At 45.6% G+C, this 16,809-nt stretch overlaps 1 non-coding gene across 1 annotated transcript; it reads left to right on the top strand.

Annotated features, from left to right (window-relative positions):
• Nucleotides 1-277: 277 nt before the first annotated feature.
• Nucleotides 278-351, top strand: Trnat-ugu (transfer RNA threonine (anticodon UGU)). Its single transcript has one exon. It is a non-coding gene; the product is annotated as a tRNA-Thr (tRNA).
• Nucleotides 352-16,809: the final 16,458 nt, after the last annotated feature.

Here is a 16,809-nt window from a genome sequence, read left to right on the forward strand (position 1 = left end):
CTGTGGGACGCCTCTCGCGAAATCCACATTCTCAACGTATTGTCCCGCACTACATTCGTGGACATGTCCGAAAGAACAGATACCATCGGTGACCATGCAGCTCGTTAGAATGAAATTACAATGAAATGAACACCCTTAGCTTCTGTGCGAATGCACAAACAGTGCCCGAACTCTTACGGGAATCGGAAACGCGCCGCGAGTAATGAGTACTACGGGAGAATACGTTGGGAAAGTGGGTTTCGCGAGAGACGTGCCAGAAATGAATCCCTGCAGTCGCACCTCGGTGGCTCAGATGGATAGGGCGTCTGCCATGTAAGCAGGAGATCCCGGGTTCGAGTCCCGGTCGGGGCACACATTTTCATCTGTCCCCGTTGACGTATATCAACGCCTGTAAGCAGCTATAGGTGTTCCTTTCATTGTAAAGATCTATATTTTCGGTATGTAGCGTCTGTTAGGACGGCGAATGTAGTTATTCACCTCGCTACAATCTGATGTGGCATTATAGGTTGACCTGCAGCGCAATAGGTGCGTGGAGCCAGATGGACGTCCAATGACATGTCATGGAGTGGTAAAGACACTGGTTCATTTATTCCGTGGGTAAAGTAAAGCAGTCGTAAAGTTAGCTTTGTAGAGCAGTAACTTTTGTGTAGCCTACCACAAAGTGTGTAGTAGGAACGACAGCCCCCTGTCCAGCCTTTCTCACAAAGTAAGTGTGTCATAACAAAATATATTTTATTTTTCTGAGAGTAGATTCAGACTACAAGCAAATTTACGAATCATTCGATGCACCACAAAGGTATATTCGATTAATGTTCAGAAAGACGATGAAATTACTCGTCATTTAAAACATATCAAACTACTTTTCCCCCGCAGGCAGTTATGATCGTAAGCTTGTCTAACCTGAGGGCTGTTGTCTCGAGGGGGTGGAGTAATTTTCCAAGCCTTGATTTAAATTTCCTAAAAATTTGCAATATGGCGAACAGCCACAAAGGCTGTTCGAGCCGTTATTCAAGACCACGTCTTCCACGTGGCGGAGGGACTCTAGTCTACCCCTTCCCTTTCGACGGGTTGGCGCCACTCCAGGGAACCAACTTCAGAAGCGTGAGACCAGGCCTTGCGCGCCAGAACAAAACTTAACCCTCACTCCGGTTAGGTTGGTTACGGCTCTTTTTGCCGGCGGACGCTTACTGGTTTGCCACATTCTCGATAGCAAAATTGACGGGAGAGGCCCTCTCGTCCTCGGTTGGTTGCAGTGGTTAGTGGGAGTAGCTCTGTGGAGTTCAGTAGTGCAGAAGCTACCGCCATTTGTATATCTTTGTGCTTGCGTTCTGTTATCAGTAGCAGCTGTGGGCCTTACAATTCGGTTCCAGCTGCTTCGCATTAAACGTAAAGCAACCGCTATTATTTCGGTCGTGAACCATCACAAATGCAGCGGCTTTCATATCGACAGGTAGTCGCGACGAACCTAACCATGCTTGTTTCATAGTACAGTATACTGCCTCTGCCGGGGCTTCAGTTTATTCTTTCTCGTGGATAATAATAATAATTACCATTTATCTCTCAGTGTAAACACACACTCTTTCTCTGATCAAATGCTGAACAAGTTAACAGGAAGTTCGTTTATGTTGCAAATTGTTCCCTTTATCTTGTCCTGCAGCAAGACGTTTACTTTGTCAGTTTTGTGGTAATTCTTTGCGTGTAGATTCCGATAATTTAATTGTAACAAGCTACCTAACATTATGGAAATATATGCAAGATTTTAAAAGATCTGTCCGACTTCTGGTCCATAGTATTCCCCTGTTGCCACCTACAACCTTTTAATTAATAGTCAGAAATTCGTATTAGAATAGATGAGGCCACGGTCAAGACAGCTGAAGATCAACAGGTAAGGTTAAATGCACTTGGTAATTGAGAGTCTGAAGTCAGGTAGCCCTTTAAATTTCTGCAACCCCTGTTGCCGCGTTCGTTCTTTTGAAAGCGAAGCCGCAAATTATATACTGTGCTGTGGTCAGCAGCCTAAGATGCAGGCTGACCCTGTATGACATGGAGTGTGCTGACCTCAGCACACAGCCTGATGAGGGGGCCAAGACACAGCGTAGCCACGCAGAACAGGCGGCAGCGGTGCGAAGTTACGCGGTCAGCACCTCGGCAAGTGGAGCTGCACGACACGGCTCATCCGGGGGCTAACACGCTGATATGGTGAGCGTCGTAGAGAGTCGGCCATACTTTCGGCACACATGTGCAGCTCAGTACAGGAAGCACCACAGCACACGGAGAGGAACCGAGGACCCCAGTGCAGGCTACAACGACGGTTCTAAAATGTATACTTTCCAGGCGGAAATGTCACAATAAATAAAAGGTTCCGGGCAATTTTGCCATGGCCGAATAGATTTCACTTTAAAATCCGACGTTTTGTCCCCAGCTGCGGAAGACATTTTGCTCTACTGTGTAGCGACCCAGGGTGTGAATCGGAGCCGGCCGCGGTGGTCTCGCGGTTCTAGACGCGCAGTCCGGAGCCGTGCGACTGCTACGGTCGCAGATTCGAATCCTGCCTCGGGCATGGATGTGTGTGATGTCGTTAGGTTTAAGTAGTTCTAAGTTCTAGGGGACTAATGACCACAGCAGTTGAGTCCTATAGTGATCAGAGCCATTTTGTGAATCGGACATTCAACAAAACTACGATCTGCCTTGAAAATGTCCTCCGCAGATGCGGACGAAACGTCGGGTTTTAAAGTGAAGTCCTTTTGACCACGGCACAATAGACCGGAACATTTTATTAATTGTGCAGTGACAGTGCCTTGCAGAGGAGAGTCGACAGCAGCACAGAGTACCCACATAGGGAAACGGTGGTTCAGCAACTAACGTAGTCAGAGCCAGGTGAGAACAATGATTTTTGCCGGCCACGGTGGCCGAGCGGATCTAAGCGCTTCAGTCCGGAACCGCGCGACTGCTACGGTCGCAGGTTCGAATCCCGCCTCGGGCATGGATGTGTGTGATGTCCTTAGGGTAGTTAGATTTAAGTGGTTCTAAGTTCTAGGGGACTGATGACCTCCGATGTTAAGTCCCATAGTGCTCAGAGCCATTTGAACCATTTTGAACAATGGATTTTCAGGTAGGCAGCGCGGGATTCCCCCCACCCACCCCCCCCCCCCACCTCCACCCTGTCACCCAGTGGAACGGAGTGAAGCCTTCACGCAGTTGATAGTTTTGCAAATAGCGGAGGTGGCATCTAATAACAGCAGACTGGATAACCCGCATCAGGTCAATGACTGTCATGGAGTACCTCTCAGGGTTGGCTGCAAGCGGTGACAGACGCTGCGTGGCTGAAACGGGATGGCTCGGCACACCCATGGTTTGAGAAGACATCGTGCTTGCCAGCTTCCTATCTGCTTGGCCTCTCTAAAGCCTGCAGCTGTCCGGTTTTTTGATTGGTCAATAACAAATGCCAAATTACAAAGCAGTGGTGCAGCATATAACGTCTCTAAATCGCTTAAGAAAAATTCCGGAATGGATTCTTTGAAAGGCCACATCTGCTTTCTTCCACAATTCGACGTTTTGCTCCTCCTCACTGACTTCATCTTTGACAGGCTGATACATCCGTCTTCCTACCTTTTTTGAACATAGAAAATTCCATGTTGATACATAAGCTGTTGATTGCGGAGATGGAGACACTTTTTTTCGCCGCTGTGGTTTGTTGTGCTGTCAGCTACATGAATAACTTAAAGCTGGACGGAAAACTGTTAGAGCATGCATAAAATAACATGGCCCATACCTGAACAGACTGAGCAGTAGAGCGTGGACTGCGGTAGTGGTAGGGCCTCCGTAGTGAATGACAACCAAACGGAATGAGTGGTGCAGTTCGACGGCTGTAACCTACGTGCAGCCGCAAATTCCGCATAATTTGTGGCCTACAGCTAGTGAGCCAGCAAGCGATGGTATTAAGAAGTTATGTCAGCATGGCCAATCATTTGCCGGCCGGTGTGGCCCAGCGGTTCTAGGCACTTCAGTCTGGAACTGCACGACCACTACGATCGCAGGTTCGAATCCTGCCTCGGACATGGATGTGTGTGATGTCCTTAGGTTAGTTAGGTTTAAGTAGCTCTAAGTTCTAGGGGATTGATGACCTCAGATGTTAAGTCCCATAGAGCTCAGAGCCATTTAAACCAATCATTTAATCAATATAGGTTTTCAACGTCAGTTTTTCTCACTAGAGTGCAGAAAAATAAATAGTCTCGTAAACAAAGGGTCAACCAAATAAAAAAAAGTCCAGCCTCTTGTTGCCAGAAGCAAGTCTCATAAAACAAAAAAAGGAGTAAAAATGTTGTATAGCGGACAATGGTGCCTGCTCCGATACTAAATAATGTAAAATAAGAAATAGGAGCCAGGAGGAAATTAGTTTTCAGTTGCCTGACAGCCTGTTCGTCAAAATTATTTTAGTTTTCTTGTCCTCCTTCCGTGTCTCTCCTGAAGTAGCGGAGGTTTTGGAAGCACTTGTAGCTAAGTTTTCTCCTTCTTTTTTACTCTCTTTATCTTGTGATTCAAATAGCTAGTGGTTCGTGCAAGCCACTGCAGCACAGTATCGTGAGATTTTTGGCTCTTTCCACAAAAGTGTAATGGTATTGCATATAATCACACGTGCCTGATTCTGAAAAACTTTTCCTGGAACTATGGTACTCCAAGGCAGTGTTGGAAAGAGACAAGGAGATTGCTCCCAACTGTGAATGTCGGCAGACGACCGTCAACTGAGGCTGCTACCCCTTCGGAACGACGGAGTGGAGTCGCCCGGTGTTCAGGACGAGAATGCTTTGCCGTGCTGGTCCCACGTTAATTTGCGCGAGCTACCCACCACGGGCTGCGCCGAAAAAAGGAAAGAGGTTCGGCGCAGTGCGGTGCGTCCGGCGTGGACGTCAAACCGCATCGCTCTGCACAACAAACAAGTTTAGTGCAGTATACGTACGTGAAAGTAAATGGTTCATTATGGACGTCGTTTCTCATTTCCCACCGGTATTGCGCGCACACATCGCTACAATGCTGCGCACCTACGAGCACTTGGCTCCACTCTGCGCATTCCTGCGGTGCTCAGTGCCGTTCTAGTTGCTGCGTCCGGCCCTGTGGACACAGGGCGGACCAGTAGCAGTTTCTTCTGTTTCTAGTTTTCTGTAATTGCAGCGTCTCACACTTATTAAAATTAAGAAATAAGGAAGTGGAAGTTTAACAATGTTTGCACTCAAGAAGAGAGTAATAACAATAGTTAGGAAAGTGTGAGGCTTTGAAGACTGACACTACCAAAGATATCGCTCTTGGGTAGCAGCGCCCTCTCTCAATTCCACTGTCCACCTGTTGATGAGCATCGCAGCATAGAGCTTTGAGCTGCTTGAGCACAGAAGACACTCAAAATGCCTGCTGTAAAGCCTTGTGTGCTTCTGGTACTACACTTCTGTTAATTTTTCTAATACAAACGCGCTGTAACTGCTACAGAAATGTTAGTGTTGCTGTACACTGTTTGTGTCATTCTATTATTTACTAACTATTCTTATTACTGTTTTTTATCTTTCTGTTAGTTCTATGAACGTTTAAGTTATTCTGGTCAGTGTCTATCAGTCAAAATGAACTATTCCATCCCTTAATCCACGAGGTGACTTTTCCGTAACGTATACTACAAGGTATGATCTCTCGGATCCCTATCTTTAAACCAAAATTTAAGCAGTAAATCTTTTGAAAATTTAATTTAAGTTGTATAACATTTATGGTTACAAATATATAAGTGTTGTTTATATTCTCCTTGTTGACTGTATTGCGCTAAATAAAGCCAGTAGAATTTAATTTTTGTATCACGCAAAATCACATACTTTTGTGAAGCTTTCTCAATAATACACATAAACGAACTCTTAGAGAAATGAATTTTACGTTCTTAAAAATTGTGGTATCTCTGTAGAAAGCAAATTTTCACATAAAACTAATTTCCGGGGTTCAAACTTGCAAATAAAAACTGAACTCAATCGTTACAAAACGAAAGGCTGCAGAATTAACATTCAATACTCAGTTCTACATTTTTCTTTGCCGTCACTCAGAACTCATTTAGTTTTAACTAACACATTAAGTATTTTGTTGGAGAAACAGGAAGATGCTCATCACAATTGTCCTGAAGTTCTTTCTCTCAGAGGTCCTCTTGATCGCTAGCAGCATTCTGATCACTAACTATTGAAAAAATCGCTGTCTTCTTCTATCACTGACATCATCCTCCATCCACTGACTTCATCAAACTTAGATTGCGTAAAATCGTCACATTCTTGCGAATATATTTGGTACTGAACTAATTAAAACAGCCGGCCGCGGTGGTCTCGCGGTTCTAGGCGCGCAGTCCGGAACCGTGCGACTGCTACGGTCGCAGGTTCGAATCCTGCCTCGGGTATGGATGTGCGTGATGTCCTTAGGTTAGTTAGGTTTAAGTAGTTCTAAGTTCTAGGGGACTAATGACCACAGCAGTTGAGTCCCATAGTGCTCAGAGCCATTTGAACCATTTTTTTAATTAAAACAGATGCGTAGCTCACGAAGTGCGGTCTAGGATACTCCATCACATGTGAACAACATTTGCCAGCAACAGGGCGATAATGCAACTGACAGTAATAATTTCTAGGGTCGGTGATTAAAAGAGGGTAGGCCGTGTATAAAACCATTTCGCCATAACTGACCAAGGAGAAGGACTTAGTACAATCTGGCGCGGTCTAAGAGACCACGCCTCGTGAGTTAAGGGTAGTCAGAAGACAGTTGGAACCCTTGTTGTCTAAGTCGAAGCCGTCTGGCTTGCTTCAACTGCGTCTGTCGTGTTACTGTCGTCTGTTGAGTATATGCAAAAAAGCGGAGGCGTCGACGCCGTCTGTGAATGGCATACTGAACGTCTTTTGGGACTTTCTATGGTGTGCTGTTTTCAGATTATGTCTGTAAAAACTACACATTATTTCTAGAAAGTATATAACTTTGTCCGTTTGCCGCATGACAACGCACCAGTACATTCTTCACAGCGAATAGTAACGCATGGGGCCGATTCGGGTTATAAAATATTGTGTCATCCTCTAAATGCACCCTACATAGCTCTCAATGCAATCTTCCGGAGTGGCCGGAGTGGCCAAGCGGTTCTAGGCGCTACAGTCTGAAACCGCGCGACCGCTACGGTCGCAGGTTCGAATCCTGCCTCGGGCATGGATGTCTGTGATGTCCTTAGGTTAGTTAGGTTTAAGTAGTTCTAAGTTCTAGAGGACTGATGACCTCCGATGTTAAGTCCCAAGTGTGAATTGCAGAGTAACCAGGTAGAAATAGATGTACCCTTTACCTCATAACCGAAGGCCATTTTTAACAGGAGCCGATGCGGTGGAAAATTTTACACATTCACAATAGGGTCATATAACCAGAATTTTATTGACTGTGACAACGGCCACGGAAGCCTATGCTTAAAATGTTTTTGTTGTTAAACCTGTATGGGCTTCTAGAGTTTCTCCCTTCAGTATTTCTTAGGGCTACGTTGATTTTTTTTATCTTCCGAGCAATATAAACACAGCCATTTTCACTGATAAAACGCGGAAGAACTTAACCTCTTCAGAACTTACACTTAGCTTAGAGTATGGTATAGAGCTCACTTCAAAAATCAGAGAATGAAATCCGCTTTTCAAAAACTTCTCTAGTTATATTCATACGAAATCGGCGAATCTTCGTGTTGAGCAACTTCCAACCTCCTTTAACTCAAGCTGAGGACATTCACAGATGAAGCATATTCTCCGACTCGCAATACTCACGTAAACGTATGTTCTCCGAGAATAAAGCACATTCTTCGTTTTATCCATAGGACCCGTTGTTTACTGTGTGTGTGGATGCACACCAGCGATGACTTCACAGCTAAAACAGCGCAATGGTGTAAGAACACAATACAATACTCACAAGAGGCCTTTTCCTCAACTTCGAAGCCCATGTTTACAAATGGAGGAGTTGCCACGAAACCTGCCTCATGTAATGATGCGAGAAAGGATGTCGTCATGATATAACATGTGATTTCCTGGCCGCGCCTATTTGCTAGTCCTGTTACCGTCCCCGAGTGGGTTCAAATGGTTTAAAGGGCTCTGAGCACTATGGGACTTAACATCTGAGGTCATCAGTCCCCTAGAACTTAGAACTACTTAAACCTAACTAACCTAAGGACATCACACACATCCATGCTCGAGGCAGGATTCGAACCTGCGATCGTAGCAGTCGCGCGGTTCCGGACTGAAGCGCCTAGAACCGCTCGGCCACCGCGGCCGGCCCCCCGGGTGGGATGAATGGCTTAATGTGTGTGGTGATTAGCGCGGGTTTAGCCGAGCGGTCTAGGCCGCTGCAGTTATGGACTGTGCGGCTGGTCCCGGCGGAGGTTCGAGTCCTCCCTCGGTCATGGGTGTGTGTTTTTGTCCTTAGGATAATTTAGGTTAATTAGTGTGTAAGCTTAGGGACTGATGACCTTAGCAGTTAAGACCCATAGATTTCACACACATTTGAACATTTTTTTGTGGTGATTATTTTGCATGGAACCATTCCATGGTCCCGATGTGGCGGGTGTTAAGTTTTCATTTGACTGCCCCTCATAATTTCGTGGAGTATTCTGCATCTCGCGAAATCGAGGAGTCGGTCGGCAGCCACCTTGAGGATGAGGTGTCAAATCGTCAGCCCTTTAGATAGGAGGTGGTGTTTGAAAGTGTTTAACTAAAGCCAGAAGTTAGTGGTCCTTCGCAATCAACAAAGTTGCTTTTCAAACACGGGAGTGTGTTCACGTCGGCGAGCTATAATTGTGTTTACTCCGTATCTGGGACACGCTACAGATGCTCGTGTGTTGTCTCTGCTGAGCTGTGTTTCCGCAGAATGCGGTGGAGTCGCGCGCACGCCGCGAGCGGCCGGCGGTGCAGCAGGGCCGCCGCAAGAAGCCGTCTGACGAGGCGGCGCCGCGCAGGCTGGGGGCCAGAAGGGGGGCCGCGCCCACAGGCGGGCACCCGCTGCGGCCCGCCGAGTTCTGCACCATGCAGCGGGCCGCCATGAAGTAAGTCCAGCCCTTCAACTCACTCCCTCACTCGTTCGCAGTGTACTGACGTTTTCGTACTCTGTCCAGCCGAAACATCGTGAACGCTTGTTTCATGGCGTGTCGGTCCACCTTAGGAAGCAATATAGGAGTGATTTTCTTTGGCACGGATTAGCTTGCATTTACCTCTAGACCAGCGCAAAGTCCCAAGCGACTGGTATTATAACATCTATTTGCTGCAGAATTCTTGAACACATTCTGACAAGAAGTGGTCCCCAGCACTGAAACCATCTATACAGTTATGTTCACTACTGGCCATGAAAATAGCTACACCACGAAGATGACGTGATACAGACGCGAAATTTGACCGACAGGCAGAAGATGCTGTGATATGCAAATGATTAGCTTTTCAGAGCATTCACACAAGGTTGGCGCCGTTGGCGACACCTACAACGTGCTGACATGAGGAAAGTTTCCAACCGATTTCTCATACACAAACAGCAGTTCACCGTCGTTGCCTGATGGAACGTTGTTGTGATGCCTCGTGCAAAGGAGGAGGAAGGCGTACCATCACGTTTCCGACTTTGATAAGGGTCGGATTCTAGCCTATTGCGATTGCGGTTTATCGTATCACGACATTGCTGCTCGCGTTGGTCGAGATCCAATGACTGTTAGCAGAATATGGAATCGGTGGGTTCGGGAGGGTAATACGGAACGCCGTGCTGGATGCCAACGGCCTCGTATCACTAGCAGTCGAGATGACAGGCATCTTATCGGCATGCCTGTAACGGATTGAGCAGCCACGTCTCGATCCCTGTTGACACAGATGGGAACGTTTGCAAGACAACAACCATCTGCACGAACAGTTCGACGACGTTTGCAGCAGCATGGACTATCAGCTCGGAGACCATTGCTGCGGTTACCCTTGGCTCTGCATCATAGACAGGAGCGCCTGCGATGGTGTACTCAGCGACGAACCTGGGTGCACGAATGGCAAAACGTCATTTTTTCGGATGAATCCAGGTTCTGTTTGCAGCATCATGATGCTCTCATCCGTGTTTGGCGACATCGAGGTAAACATTGGAAGCGTGTATTCGTCATCGCCATACTGGCGTATCACCCTGCGTGATGGTATGGGGTGCCATTGCTTACACGTCTCGGTCACCTCTTGTTCGCATTGACGGCACTTTGAACAGTGGATGTTACATATCAGATGTCTTACGAGCCGTAGCTCTAACCTTCATTCGATCCCTGAGAAACCCTACATTTCAGCAGGATAATGCACGACCGCATGTTGCAGGTCCTGTATGGGCCTTTCTGAGTACAGAAAATGTTCGACTGCTGCCCTGGCCAGCACTTTCTCCAGATCTCTCACCAAAATGGTGGCCGAGCAACTGGCTCGTCACAATACGCCAGTCATTACGCTTGATGAATTGTGGTATCGTGTTGAACCTGCATGGGCAGCTGTACCTGTACACGCCATCCAAGCTCTGTTTGACTCAATGCCCAGGCGTATCAAGTTCGTTATTAGGGCCAGAGGTGGTTGTGCTGGGTACTGATTTCTCAGGATCTCTGCATCCAAACTGCGTGAGAATGTAATCACATGTCAGTTCTAGTATAATATATTTGTCCAATGAATACCCGTTCATCATCTGGATTTCTTCTTGGTGTAGTAATTTTAATGGCCAGTAGTGTAGGAGTGATTTTCTTTGGCACGGATTAACTTGCATTTACCTCTAGACCAGCTGAAAGTCCCAAGCTACTTGTATAAAACGCATATGACCCCTGCATATAAGAAAGGTAAACGGTCGCACCCTCATAATTACTGACCAATATTCTTAACATCTGTTTGCTGCAGTATTCTTGAACACATTGCGAGAAGAAGTGGTCCCCAGCAGTGAAACCATCTATACAGTGATGTAGATTAAGGTCCCTGCTATCACAGCTTGTAGCCATTTACCCTGGTGGTCCCTTAACTGGTGGCAGCATAAGCTGGCGGACAAATAATGGAAGCTGATTAATAATTGTTGCTTGAATAATAAACAAAATTAATTGGGAAGAATAACTGAAAGAAACTGGAAGTCATACTTATCCTGGATCAACTTTAACTGCTACTAATATCAACAGATCTTCAGTGTCAATACATTTAAGATCATCATCATGTAGACTGGCAATGGCAAGGAAAGCGTTTCTGAAGAAGACAAATTTGAAACTTCCTGGCAGATTAAAACTTTGTGCCAGACCGAGACTCGAACTCGGGACCTTTGCCTTTCGCGGGCAAGTGCTCTACCGACTGAGTTACCCAAGCACGACTCACGCCCCGTTCTCACAGCTTTACTTCTGCCAGTACCTCGTCTCCTACTTTCCAAACTTTACAGAAGCTCTCCTACGAACCTTGTAGAACCAGCACTCCTGAGAGAAAGGGTATTGCGGAGACATGGCTTACCCACAGCCTGGGGGACGTTTCCAGAATGAGATTTTCACTCTGCAGCGGAGTGTGCGCTGTTATGAAACTTCCTGGCATATTAAAACTGTGTGCCAGACCGAGATTCGAACTCGGGACCTTTGCCTTTCGCGGGCAAGTGCTCTACCAACTGAGCTACCCAAGCACGACTCACGACCCGTCCTCACAGCTTTAATTCCGCCTGTACCTCGTCTCCTACTTTCCAAACTAAACAGAAGCTCTCCTGCGAACCTTGCAGAACTAGCACTCCTGAAAGAAAGCCCGCGAAAGGCAAAGGGCCCGAGTTCGAGTCTCGGTCTGGCAAACAGTTTTAATCTACCAGGAAATTAAATATCAGCGCACACTCCGCTGCAGAGTGAAAATCTCATTCTGGAAGAGAAATTTGTTAACATCGAGTATAGATTTAAGTGTCAGGAAGTCTTTTCTGAAAGTATTTGTATGGAGTGTACCCATGTATGGAAGTGAAACATGGACGATAAATAGTTTGGACAAGAAGAGAATAGAAGCTTTCGAAATGTGGTGCTACAGAAGAATGCTGAAGATTAAATGGGTAGATCACATAACTAATGAGTTGATATTGAATAGAATTGGGGAGAAGAGAAATTTGTGGCACAACTTGACTGTAAGAAGGGATCGGTTGGTAGGACATATTCTGAGGCATGAAGGGATCACCAATTTAGTATTGGAGGGCAGACCAAGAGGTGAATACAGTAAACAGATTCAGAAGGATGTAGGTTGCATTAGGTACTGGGAGATGAAGAAGCTTGCACAGGATGGAGTAGCATGGAGGGCTGCATCAAACCAGTCTGAGGAATGAAGACCACAACAACAACATTCATCATTTAAGTTACATACTTCTTCACATTAATTCCATTGTGCGTAGTCCTGATTATAACAATTCCGATGCAGGATTGCTCCTCCTCTGCTAGCGCAAATTCCTTTTATCTGCTCTGAACCTGCAGAAGCAGGATTCTCAGCGCGGGCGAAATGATGAACGGACGAGTGTGGTCGATGTGAATATATGAATAAAACCTTAGTTTCCTAGTAACTTTTTCTAGCACTTTTAATGTACGTTTGAAATACCCATTTTTAAACAAATCTAGTATGTCGGATCTCGTCATACGTCCGCCCGGAACAAATTATACACTCCTGAAAATGGAAAAAAGAACACATTGACACCGGTGTGTCAGACCCACCATACTTGCTCCGGACACTGTGAGAGGGCTGTACAAGCAATGATCACACGCACGGCACAGCGGACACACCAGGAACCGCGGTGTTGGCCGTCGAATGGCGCTAGCTGCGCAGCATTTGTGCACCGCCGCCGTCAGTGTCAGCCAGTTTGCCGTGGCATACGGAGCTCCATCGCAGTCTTTAACACTGGTAGCATGTCGCGACAGCGTGGACGTGAACCGTAGGTGCAGTTGACGGACTTTGAGCGAGGGGGTATAGTGGGCATGCGGGAGGCCGGGTGGACGTACCACCGAATTGCTCAACACGTGGGGCGTGAGGTCTCCACAGTACATCGATGTTGTCGCCAGTGGTCGGCGGAAGGTGCACGTGCACGTCGACCTGGGAACGGACCGCAGCGACGCACGGATGCACGCCAAGACCGTAGGATCCTACGCAGTGCCGTAGGGGACCGCACCGCCACTTCCCAGCAAATTAGGGACACTGTTGCTCCTGGGGTATCGGCGAGGACCATTCGCAACCGTCTCCATGAAGCTGGGCTACGGTCCCGCACACCGTTAGGCCGTCTTCCGCTCACGCCCCAACATCGTGCAGCCCGCCTCCAGTGGTGTCGCGACAGGCGTGAATGGAGGGACGAATGGAGACGTGTCGTCTTCAGCGATGAGAGTCGCTTCTGCCTTGGTGCCAATGATGGTCGTATGCGTGTTTGGCGCCGTGCAGGTGAGCGCCACAATCAGGACTGCATACGACCGAGGCACACAGGGCCAACACCCGGCATCATGGTGCGGGGAGCGATCTCCTACACTGGCCGTACATCTCTGGTGATCGTCGAGGGGACACTGAATGGTGCACGGTACATCCAAACCGTCATCGAACCCATCGTTCTACCATTCCTAGACCGGCAAGGGAACTTGCTGTTCCAACAGGACAATGCACGTCCGCATGTATCCCGCTCCACCCAACGTGCTCTAGAAGGTGTAAGTCAACTACCCTGGCCAGCAAGATCTCCGGATCTGTCCCCCATTGAGCATGTTTGGGACTGGATGAAGCGTCGTCTCACGCGGTCTGCACGTCCAGCACGAACGCTGGTCCATCTGAGGCGCCAGGTGGAAATGGCATGGCAAGCCGTTCCACAGGACTACATCCAGCATCTCTACGATCGTCTCCATGGGAGAATAGCAGCCTGCATTGCTGCGAAAGGTGGATATACACTGTACTAGTGCCGACATTGTGCAAGCTCTGTTACCTGTGTCTATGTACCTGTGGTTCTGTCAGTATGATCATGTGATGTATCTGACCCCAGGAATGTGCCAATAAAGTTTCCTCTTCGTGGGACAATGAATTCACGGTGTTCTTATTTCAATTTCCAGGAGTGTAGAAACAAACAGGTGAAGATACACAAATTAATCAATTGAAGAGCGTATCTCTTCTCCTTTTTGTGTCAAAACATTATCTCTGCGACGAAGCAACTGGTTTATTTACCTTTGGCTTTGTGTGTATATCGTTTACATACGTAAAAGGAGAAGAGTGAAGAAAGAAAAAATAATATGCACCATTATACCTCCAGTGCGAGTTATTAACCAAGAAATTTAGGAATATTGTATGAAGCATTAAAAAAACTTGTATCGTATTGATGGTGTAATGGATAGGATAAGGTCTTGCTGTGAAGAAGACGTGGGCTCTAATCATGGTAGCTACTTTAATTTTCTTTGAATTTTAAATTTTTTGTGAAATTTTTGATCATCTTTATTCACTTAATTGGTTTAAATGTAATTTTTTGTTTCTCTTCCTGTGGCAAACCATTTTAAATGTCGCATTAGCAACTTCATTTTGGTATTTTTATCCAATAGTCATCCTCTTTCCGCTTGAAATCTTCGGTCATGTGATTTTAATGAACTTTAGATATTAATTTCAATTTAATTCATTTCATTTTATCATCCTATTTTTTCGTCCATCTTATTGCATTCATTATTTCTATTTCTCATTTTGCTTGAATTTGTTTTTACTTAATCCCCTCTTTCATTTAAATCTTCATCTGAGGTTATTTGTCCATAGTGCAATAGCAATTCAGGGTATGTTTTAAATGTTTGCACAATGATTACACTAGGTAATAAATTTAAATTTTTTTCTGCATCTGGTTTGCAAATGGGTGGATTTGCCTGATTTTGTGCCGCTGAATACACTGGTAACGTCAGTTTTTCTCTACGACGTCACATTTCCTAAATACACAGCAGAATAAAAAATGGTAATAACGAAAATTGACGCAATTATGTCAAACAAAAATACACATTCAGAACGTCTGAAATCAATAGTATTTTGTATGTATATATTGGCATTGTGCCAATAAAAGGTCCAAATTAGTTCAGAAGATATTTTCCCCTTTAATCGTCCCCCCTTTTTGGAAAAATGCGACGACGGAGCTCTTCTTTTGTTTGCCGCTTCATCACTCTCCATAACAACAACCCAGCGGTAGTCACCCATCATCGAAGGGTTCCAATGGCCTTGGTAACGGTGTTCCATGGTAAGAATGTCTTGGTGAAAGAGTTCACCATGCTAATCGCTTCCGCTCCCAAATTTTCCGGCAAGAAATCAAGGTGGGAATGTAAAAAGTGAATTTTAAGCGACATTCTACACCCATGTTCTTATAGTTGTTCAACAGGTCATTCACAATGGTAGCATAATTTTTGGCTTTTCTGTTACCCAAAAAAAAAACATTCACAATTACTTTAAAAGGAGACCAAGCAGTTAATTGGATCTCTGTGAGTTTGGTATCAAAGGTTGGATATTTCAACAATTTTCTTATTTGTGGTCCAACAAATCTACTCTCTTTCAGCTTTGCTTCACTTAACTTTTCTTTTAAGCGATTGAGGGCCTCACTTCTTTATCCAGAGCTTTTACAAAGTTCTTGATAAGGCCCAATTTGATACGATGATGAAAAATGATTTTATCGGGCTCAACCAATGGGGTATTGTTCACATTTAGGTTTCCAGGTACATATGACTTCCTTATAGATCATTCCTTGACTGTATAGTGCTTCTTGGTGTCACGGATGTCCCAAAGGCGCAAAAAGCAGCAGTATTTCGTGAGTCCAGCCTGTAAACCTGTAAGGAGTGCAACAACTTTTAAATCACAGCAAAGTTGCCAGTCTCGATCCTTATCTTTGATTGCCTCTAGCAACAAAGCCATGGTTTCATAAGTTTCATTCATGTCTACTGCGTAAGCCAAAGGTACCGAGAGAAATTCATTGCCATTATGCAGTAGTACTGCTTTCAAGCTGGTTTTACCGGAGTCAATAAATAGTCGCCACTTCTGTGGGTTATGTTGTACACCTAGCTGCATCATCAGACCATTGACATTCTACATAAACACGCCGAATTCTGCATATAGAAACATTGAGCGAAAGGAGCACCTACTGATCTGAAATAGGAAATTTTTGTCCCTGGAGCTAGAAGGTTCCGTTGTTGCAGTCTCGACCCCAAGAGTTCAGCTTGCTGTTTCGAAAAGTTTTAGATCGCGAACCAGATCGTTGAATTCATTTTGATTAAAGAGCTGAGGCGAAGTGTCGTGATATTGAGGGCAGTACTATTCTATATGTTCAATACTTTCTGATGTACTTGACATGGTGTCTGGTTCCATGGCTTTCGAGTTACAAACAGGAACAAGCAACCCCTCATCATGGGGCACAAGCAAATGCGCTACAGATACATTTGGATACTTCATTTTATGTCTAGTTTTGCTTGAATGTCCCGAAATATTTGTAAGACAGGAGTAACAGTTTGAATAATGGTCATTAGGCTCACACCACACCATCGGAACAGCGAATGGCATGTCTCGGCGTTTTCCTTTCAACCACTCGGTTAAAGTTGTAGTACAGGTTATGCAGGCAATATGAAGCGGTTTTCTTTGTGCTTTTGGAGTGAATTTCCCATACACATAACAAAAGTTGTCGGGGTGGTTTAGACAGTGCCAACGAGATTTACTAGATGCCATTTTTCTTAGTATAAGTTTTAAACACAGAAAGTTTGCACTACCTTTCATAGGAAACACTCACTGAGGATCTCTTTCACACTACTGAATTACCACACCAACTATTTACAGACGATTTGTAGATCTTCTA

The sequence above is a fragment of the Schistocerca gregaria genome, chromosome 2 (genome assembly GCF_023897955.1).
Source record: "Schistocerca gregaria isolate iqSchGreg1 chromosome 2, iqSchGreg1.2, whole genome shotgun sequence".
Taxonomy (NCBI): domain Eukaryota; kingdom Metazoa; phylum Arthropoda; class Insecta; order Orthoptera; family Acrididae; genus Schistocerca; species Schistocerca gregaria.